Source organism: Lontra canadensis, unplaced genomic scaffold, assembly GCF_010015895.1.
Source record: "Lontra canadensis isolate GAN:19392208 unplaced genomic scaffold, GSC_riverotter_1.0 scaffold81, whole genome shotgun sequence".
Lineage (NCBI taxonomy): Eukaryota > Metazoa > Chordata > Mammalia > Carnivora > Mustelidae > Lontra > Lontra canadensis.
Window position 1 is genome coordinate 987,014 of NW_022631075.1, and position 8,398 is coordinate 995,411.

Sequence of the window (8,398 nt, forward strand, 5' to 3'; positions counted from 1 at the left end):
TGGGCCGAAGGCAGCCGCTTAACCAACTGAGCCACCCAGGCGTCCCGAAGATTTTATTTTTAAATAATCTCTACACCCAGTGTGGGGTTCAAACTTACAACCCTGAGATCAAGAGTCAGACTCTCAACTGATGAAGGCACCCAGGCACACCTTTATAATCAGTTTTAAGCCTTATACCTATTGCCTCTCAAACCTTCGTAGAAATAACGTGCCCAGTAGGGTGATGCTAGCTCAGCACTTTGAGATGATCTTCACCATTTATCTCAGACGGGAAATGCCTGACAGTTCTCCCTCCTACTCTTCCCTGTTACTCAAATGTGACTTCACCGGTTTCCATTCTACGCACTTTCCCTCTCATGTGGGACATGACCACCAGGAAAGATCTTTTCTGACACCAAGGTCTGAATACACTAAATATGAAAAAAAAAACCCACCACAACACAATCCTGACTTTTGATTAGCAGTGCTTTTGAGAAAGACCTTGATCAAAAGGGGGAGATGTGAAAATAAAGGAGACTTTATTTAAAATGGAGTCAGGAAGCCCTGAAGGGGGAGCTCTCATGCATTACCTCTTGCTGGAAGAAGCATTATCCCACAATTCCCAGCAGGAAGCAGCTTGCTTTTGGTATCCCAGCCTGAAGAAGGATGAATTTCTCCTTGCCCAGTAACAGCCCAGTCAGTGAGAGCTCAATGAAACAGTCCCTCCAAGCTTCCTCTTTTCCCCTGGGAAAGCAAGCCCCTCTCCTCTGTTTTCTGGGTTGCCACAGTTTGCTTGTTCTGAATTACAATTCCTTTGCTCTTCCTCAATAAACTCATTTTGCTGGTAAAATAATGGCTCTTTTGTTTTTTAAGGTCAATGGAAGCTGAAACCACCTGAGGTTTCTGGGAACAGACTGACGGGGTCTGAAAAACTGAGGTTTGCTGGGAAGGGAGGTGGTGTCTGGAGCTTTAAGTGTAGTTATTGTGGGGGTTGGGAGAGAGCAAAACTCTCGCCAGTTACCCTCTTCCCACTATCCCACTCCTTTAAGCACTCAGGATGTTAATTGGCCTGGTGGCCTTTATGTAAAAATTAGTTTGCAAACTTCTCCCAGCAGATATCTGGGCATAATTATACTGAGTTGTCCTTTTATTTTTTATTGGGGGGGGGGTACGAGTTTCATCTAAGTTTCCCCTTTTCTGTCCTCCATGCAGTATTACTCATCAAATGGGACCAGTGGCCAGAGGTCTGCGTTTCCGCTTCCCCTCATTGCTGCTCCATCCATCCCGTGCCTGAAATACAAGTAGGGTGGATAACCACATGGGCCCCAGTGCTCTCTAGGAGGAGCCCATTATGGTTCTAGAAAAGAACAAGCCATGGCTGCTTCGATTTAATTACCAGATATGATTAAATAATAAAAATATGTGAGCACTCAAATTCTACCAGACTCTTCTTGGATGACTTTGTGTCATCTCATTTAATCTTTCTAACAACCTGCTAAGATAGATCCTTATTATCCCCATTTTACAGTTGAGGACATAGACTTAATTAACTTACCTGGATCACCCGGCTTGTATGTTGCAGATCTAGGATTTGAAATTGGATTTGAAATCTCATCCATCTAATTGCAGACAGCTGCTCCTAACCGTTGCCTGATAGGAAGCACACAGGGCCATGTGCTCCTCCTGAGTCCATTTCCTGCATCGCACGTCTTATTTTCTTAGATTCTACCATTTGAGATTCAGTCCTTTGACCATGAAGACTTTTCCTACCCCAAGATCCCTTTTTTCAAGGTATCTATCCAAAGGAGCAGCAATGACTTAATAAGGCTATTAGATAACATTTGAGTGGAGGAAAATTGGTTATTAGCTAAGTTCCCCAAACGAAGGACATGGACAGTTGTTTCCTTGAGGTAATCAGTTTTGGCAAATCAGGGACGTGATGGTACAAAGAACAGATAAGGTCAAATATGAATGTTAGATCAGTATCCTCAGACTTTTGCTACTACTTAGGAAGCCAACCCTTTGGGGCCTAACCCATTGTTTTTTTGCATTCCAGATGACTTAGCAGCACATAAGGTAAATAGTACATTTGAATTCTCAGAGGCCCCCAACTTTACCTTCTGTAGCCTTCCTTGCCTCTTTCAAAGTTCCCTTTATTTCTCAAGATTACAGGAAGATTCCATCAAGTTCATATATCCTGAGGGAGATTTTCCCCCAGCAGGCGGAGATAGCATGCTGTCACAGATCCTTTGGTATTCTGTTTTTGCTGTACATTTTATTTTTTATTTATTTTTTAAGATTTTATTTATTTATTTGACACAGAGAGATCACAAGTAGGCAGAGAGGCAGCAGAGAGAGAGGGGGAAGCAGGCTCCCCGCTGAGCAGAGAGCCCGATGCGGGACTCGATCCCAGGACCCTGGGATCATGACCTGAGCTGAAGCCGGAGGCTTAACCCACTGAGCCACCCAGGTGCCCCTTGCTGTACATTTTAATAGGTACTTGTTCAGATTAATCAACAATCTGTATGAGGTAACAGTATGTTATTGAGGCATGTTATATTCCAGACTCTGTACTAAGCACTTTCCATGCATGATCTCATGAAAGCCTCATGAGTTTGAAAACAAAATCTATCCCAGAAAGGCCACCTTGTTCGAAGTCACAAAGATAGTAGCAGAATGAGGGTTTAGGCCAAGTCTGACTTCAAAGTCTCATAACCATGCTGGGTTGTAGCTATAGTTAGAACATAATAATTGAGCTAAATATAGAAATAGGGGCTCTGGTAAAAGGTGGTAGGGTATTTACTGACCAGCAACATGGTCTGTGCTAATATTTTGCTGGTTCCTGTGGATAACAATGAAATGGCACATTTATAACAATAAAATAATAATAAATAATCTGTTTTGTTTTTAAAGATTTTCATTTATTTATTTGACAGAGAGCGAGAGAGGGAACCCAAGCAAGGGGGAGTGGGAGAGGGAGAAGCAGGTTTCCCGCCGAGCGGAGAGCCTGATGTGGGGCTCGATCCCAGGACCCTGTGATCAGGACCTGAGCCAAAGGCAGACGCCTAACAACTGAGCCACCCAGGGGCTCCTAAATAACAATTATTGTTAGTATTGTATTATTTGTAGCAGTAGCTAACACCTCCCTCATTTAATGAACAAGTATTCATTGAGTGCTTCCTATATGTCAAAGATTGGGCAAGGTTCTGGTGATCCAAAAGTAAGCAAAAAATATGTGTTTCTTACTTTCTCATGTTTATAGTTTAGTGGCAGAAACAGACATTAAACAATCGCTCTGATGAGTGTGTAATTACAGAGATAAGAGATCAGAAGAGAAATAACATGGTTCCCAGTGGGCAAATAAGAAAAGAATGTGAAATAGGTGGTGGCTTGGGATCAGGAAAGGCTTCCCTGAAGAAGAGAAGTAAAGATGTAAGGGTGAGTTGGAAAGAAGTAGGTGAGGAGTGAGGTGGGAGTTGAGCTAAAATGCACATCTCAGGGAGGGGAACTGCATTAGCATGTGTCTTAAGGATGTGGTCTCTATGCTAAGAGCACTGAGAAGTCCCTGGAAGGTTTTTGTTTAAAACATTTTATTTATTTATTTGACAGAGATCACAAGTAGGCAGAGAGAGAGGAGGAAGCAGGCTCCTTGCTGAGCAGAGATTCAGGGCTCTCGATCCCAGGACCCTGGGATCATGACCTGAGCCAAAGGCAGAGGCTTTAACCCACTGAGCCACCCAGGCACTCCTCCCTGGAAGGTTTTAAGCGAAGGCCTACTGTGAGCCAATTTAAATTTTAGTAAGATCACTGGAGTTGCTGCAGGAATAATGCATGGGAGGGGAGCAAAGGTGGAGGTCAGGACTAGTTCGCAATTGTCCAGGCTAGAGATGACGACTTAGACCAGGGTCATGGTTGTGGAGATGGAAACGTATTTAGGAGGTGACGGATTTTTTGGAAGTGGTGCTGATAGGACTTGATGATAGATTCAATAAGGAGGTGTGGGATGAGGGAGGGCAGTGATGCGCTTTCATCTAAACAGCTACCCTGTGAGTGAGGTGTTGCTATCCCTTCTTTTATGAAGAAGGAAACAGACTTCTCATGGCTTTAGTGTAAAGACCGTAGGCTTTCTAGGCCTGTCAGGACATTCTCTTCATCAGGCTCTATTGACTTACATATCCTGGTCTCTGCCATTATCCTCCTAGTTCTCTGTGCTCTAGCTACCGTTGCCATTTAGTTATTTGCTCTGCCAAGCTCCTCCTAGTTTTTTTTTAAAGTCTTGTTTATTTATTTAACAGAGATCACAAGTGGGCAGAGAGGCAAGCGGAGTTGGGGCAGTGGGGAGCAGGCTCCCCACTTAGCAGAGAGCCCGATGCAGGGCTCCATCCCAGGACCCTGAGATCGTGACCTGAGCCGAAGGCAGACGCTTAACCCGCTGAGCCACCCAGGCACCCTGCTCCTCCTAGTTTTAAAGCCTTTTCATATACTGTTCACTTGACCTGAAATGCTTTTTTCCTTTTCTTTGCCTGGCTCATCTTTCCTTGGGGAAACCTCTGATCTGTCAGACTGGATTAGGCCTTTAGGTTATCTACTCTCCTAACACTCTGTACTTTGGCACTGATTACACTTGCATTAGTTTTTTGTGTGATTATTTTTGGACGGTCCCTCCTATAAAACTGTAAGCTCCGGAAAAGAGATCTTGCCTGTCTTGTTTATCTCCCTATTGCCAGTGACCAAATTGCCTGCCTGAAGGCCATAGATATTGGCAGCCTCAATAGATACCTTTATCTTTTATGGTGGGCATCATTCTAGCAAAATCAATGGAGATCTAATTTATCTCAATTATTTCAATCTTGTTTACCCAATATCCGTTTGTTATAACCAGGTTAGTCTCATCACTGACGTGGGCACTTGTGCTCATTTTTACTTCAAGTCGCATGATCCACACTGGTCCTTTTGCTTGGGATTAAGTTTTTCTTTCTAACCTACCTATTGATCCTTCAAGCCCCAGCTCTGTTCTTCTCCCCTCAAGGCAGACTTTCCGGCTCACTGTAGTCATACGGCAGTGTGTGTCGCTTACTTGGCCTCTAATCACACAGTAATGTGTGTTTTCTTTTACATGTTCTTAGGTGTTTTTTCTTCTTCGCAGACCGCCCTTACCCCAAGCTTCTGAAGGACAGGAACCATATCACATCGTTCACCTCTTTTATAATCCTTTTGATCCCTAGAAAGCACTCTGCACATTTTAGACACTCAAAGAATAATTCTTGAATGAATGAGTGAATAAATGATGTAAGCAAGAAAAAATGAAATGGTAAACTCTGCCATCTTGTGGCTATCAGTCTTTAGTGTTGCCATTTCCACTGTGGTTTTCGTGTTGAAATTAGAAGAATGGTACATGGTAATAAACAAGGGTGATGGTGGCGAGGTGGGAAAGGTTTCTTTTCCTTTTGCTCAGTGTGCCACCAGCATGGTTACTGAAATATAACAGAAAATGGAGGAAAACTAAAAACCAAACTAACCATGTAAGTAAGGACTGAGGAGTATTGATTGGATTTCCTCAGGTACAAATCCTACTTTGAAAGGGACAAGTAAAAGAAATTGTTCCAACATGTCCAACAGAACTCTGATCAGATGACTAACCTACTCATTGAAGGGGATCAATTTTTTAAAAATATTTTATTTATTTATTTGACACAGAGATCACAAGTAGGCAGAGAGGCAGGCAGAGAGAGAGAGAGAGAGGAAGAAACAGGCTCTCCGCTGAGCAGAGAGCTCGATGCGGGGCTCGATCGCAGGACCCTGAGATCGTGACCTGAGCAGAAGGCAGAGTCTTTAACCCACTGAGCCACCCAGGCACCCCGAGGGGGATCTATTACTAGATCTTTTGTGAGTGTTATCTGGTGAAGAGAATCTCTGCCTTGAGTTATTGGTCCTAAGATCCAGTCTTCCTTTTGCTGAACAACCTTGTGCGATCAAACAATGTCTTGTCTCAGTTTTCTTACCAGTAAATTTACTGCCCAGTTTACTTCTAAGGCTGTTGTAAGACTCTGTGAAACCACAGGCACAAAGATTCTTAGAAACATTTTTTAAAAAGGGACATACATGTTTAACATTTTCATAAAAGAAATGTTTCCACTTTCCATTTGTACAGCACCTAAATGTTTATAAAGGGCCGGTAAGGCTGTTACCCATTTTTAGTCTCACGGCAACTCTAGGAGATGGGCAGGCAGGCAGGTATTATTAGCCTCAATTTACAGATGAAGTTTGGAGATTGATATTCAGAGTTAATGAACCTACACTGAGGACCTGTGACATGTCAGGCCTACTGACAGGTATGTTCACGTTAGGGAAGTTAAGTTAGTTGCCCAAGATCACCTGGCTGCTGAGTGGTAGCGTCTGTCATCTGACCCAGGTCATTTGACTTTGGAAGCCAGTGCTCAAAGGCCACTCTCTTTAGGTCAGTCGAATTCCTCTTCTGGGGCCATTGCATTTCTCTCTCTTTTGTAGAATGAAATATTTTGTTACCTGTTAGAAATACTTAAGGTCTGAAGAGCAGACCTGGGTGTAGGTTACAAGCCTGTACTCTGCTTAAGGCGATGGTTCTTAGCCCTGGTTGTACATTAACATCACTTGGGGAGTTAAAAAAAAAACAACTACCCATGTCCTGGCTCCGAAACAGAGTAATTAAATCAGTCTCTGGGGGTGGAGCCCAGGAAAAAAGGTTTTTTTTTTTTCTTTTTTAAAGCTAATTCCAAGGTGTAGCCGGAGTTGAGAACCACACTGCTCTAGTCCCACTGTTCATGTCTGTCATCCAGCCCCTCCAAGTCAGTGTCATCCTGCGGGACTAGGGACATGGAGAGCTGACACCATGATGATCTTGCTTTGCTGCCGATGTAATAAGCTGTCTGTAGTCATTTGGACTCATGGTCTTCTTATTGGCCCAATCTATGCCGGTGTAGTGAGCCAGCCGAGCAGCTGCCCACACGCTGCTGTTTCAGGACTGCCTGATGGCTTGAGAGTACTTCCAGACTGTATAACTGGATTGGAAAAGCTTAACAGTTGGCAGAACCTTCGTGTTGGTTGTTTGGCCAGTAGAGTAAGAGCTGTTGTAATAGGAAAGGCCAACTAGAAGCCTCAGAAACTCCCCACCACCACCTACCACCATAATAAGTAAATAAAAGTTAAAAACCGCATTGCATCCTAGGGAGAATTGCAGAATTTAGTGCTCTCAGAGACTTGTACAATGCATTCCCCCATCAGATACCTATTAAATTCACTAGTGTGGCCCCCCCAAAAGACAAACAGATGTGTCATGGCAGGTGACAATAGGAGGTACCACAAATTTTACTGAGCAGTGTCAACGGCTCTGTCGGATGTGGTATCTTTGCTAGAGCAGATCAACACAGCCATTTGTATGTGGCTATCTGCTGAATGTGTTATTTTCTGTACCCATCAGAAGGCAGATCAGAAAGCTTATGTTCACAGAGTATGGCCATCAGTGCACGTGGTGAATGCTGTAATGTGCCACCCAGGTCGCCTTTCAGCAGTGTGGACATGATTCCTCCAGCTGCTGGGAGCACATCTAGATGGCCTTCAGGTATCAGCCCTCTTTATGGGATGCCTCAGCTAAAGAAAACTGCTCCACCTAAGATCATGCCTCCTTCCAAGGGAAACCCACATCCAATGACTAATAAGTTCATGGGTCTAAAGGCCCAGCCCTTTTAACCCAGTTTGGGTCAACCAGATATTCTAGTTCTACAGCCTACCGTGGCGCTGGCTGAGGCCTTTGTTGGAACTGTAACATAGCGTCCCTCCTTCCTCTGTCCAGTGCTTTCCCTCCACCTCTTTTCTACAAGTGTTGATCCCAAAGACATTCCCTAACAAACATCCTGTGCACCAGTCTCCTTCTTGAGGTCTGTTTCCTGGGGAAGCCAGACCCTATGACAATCGGTGCCAGGAGCAGGTGTGATGATGGGATTTTTGATCGGGGCCACTCATTGCCTGGCTGGCACTGGGGACCCCACACTGGTGGTAGGTGGAGCATGGATAGTTCCTGACACAAGGCAGCCGTGCAGTTAAACTTCCTTTGGTCAGAGGGAATAAATCAGCTATTGGGATATATCAGACATTTGACAAATATGGGGAGAGTAGCAATCTTGAAGAGAATGGGATTTGGTGGCTATTCCTAAGTTTGATGGGCACTCTGGAAAAAGATCACAAAAAATCAAAGTGATTAGTTGGCAATTTAAAGTTCAGTGGGAAAGTCACAACCTCCTTTTTTTTTTTAAAGATTTTATTTATTTATTTGACAGAGACAGATCACAAGTAGGCAGAGAGGCAGGCAGAGAGAGAGAGAGAGGGAAGCAGGCTCCCTGCTGAGCAGAGAGCCCGATGCGGGACTCGATTCCAGGACCCTGAG

General features: G+C 44.1%; 1 long non-coding RNA gene across 1 annotated transcript; it reads left to right on the plus strand.

Annotated features, from left to right (window-relative positions):
- The first annotated feature begins 69 nt into the window (after positions 1-69).
- On the plus strand, positions 70-6,794 carry LOC116882108. Its single transcript, XR_004385555.1, has 3 exons — positions 70-916; positions 1,192-1,285; positions 6,725-6,794. It is a non-coding gene; the product is annotated as an uncharacterized LOC116882108 (long non-coding RNA).
- The last annotated feature ends 1,604 nt before the right edge of the window (positions 6,795-8,398 follow it).